The 467-nt window shown below is 50.7% G+C and overlaps 1 protein-coding gene across 1 annotated transcript in view; it reads right to left on the minus strand.

Annotated features, from left to right (window-relative positions):
• Window positions 1-258, minus strand: part of dlgap2a (discs, large (Drosophila) homolog-associated protein 2a) — a 249,928-nt gene extending 249,670 nt beyond the window's left edge. The window contains exon 1 of the mRNA XM_063183538.1: window positions 213-258. The gene's annotated coding sequence lies outside the window, so the exon portion shown is untranslated. The remainder of the gene's footprint in view (window positions 1-212) is intronic.
• Between the last annotated feature and the right edge of the window lie 209 nt (window positions 259-467).

Genomic DNA, 467 nt, shown 5'->3' on the forward strand with positions numbered 1-467 from the left:
GCAAGCTTACTGGCCGCTGGCAAGAGATGGAGGGGTGTGTGTGTGGGGGGGGGGACTGAACGGATAAAGAAAATGCTGAAACTTGGAAAGGCAGAGTGTGTGCGTGTGGAGAGAGAGAGAGAGAGAGAGAGAGAGAGAGAGAGAGAGAGAGAGAGAGAGAGAGAGAGAGAGAGAGAGAGAGAGAGAGAGAGGTGAAGCTCCTGTAGACTTACCTGGTAGGATCGCTGACAGTAGATGACATCTGAAGGAGCAGGGGCTTCAGCTTTGACACGCGATGACAGTAGGTTGCTCGCAAATGAAAGGGTGGGGATCGCTTTTCCGTGGATATGATCACTGACAGAAGATTTGCTCTTCTTCTCTCAGTCTCTGTCACAATCTCTCTTTCTTGCGCTCTGTCTCTTCCAGTTCTTTCTTTCTCTCCCTCTCTCACGGAGTATGTCTGTCTGCCTCTTCCCTCACATTCGTCT

The sequence above is a fragment of the Engraulis encrasicolus genome, chromosome 19 (assembly GCF_034702125.1).
Source record: "Engraulis encrasicolus isolate BLACKSEA-1 chromosome 19, IST_EnEncr_1.0, whole genome shotgun sequence".
In the NCBI taxonomy this organism is placed as follows: Eukaryota; Metazoa; Chordata; class Actinopteri; order Clupeiformes; family Engraulidae; genus Engraulis; species Engraulis encrasicolus.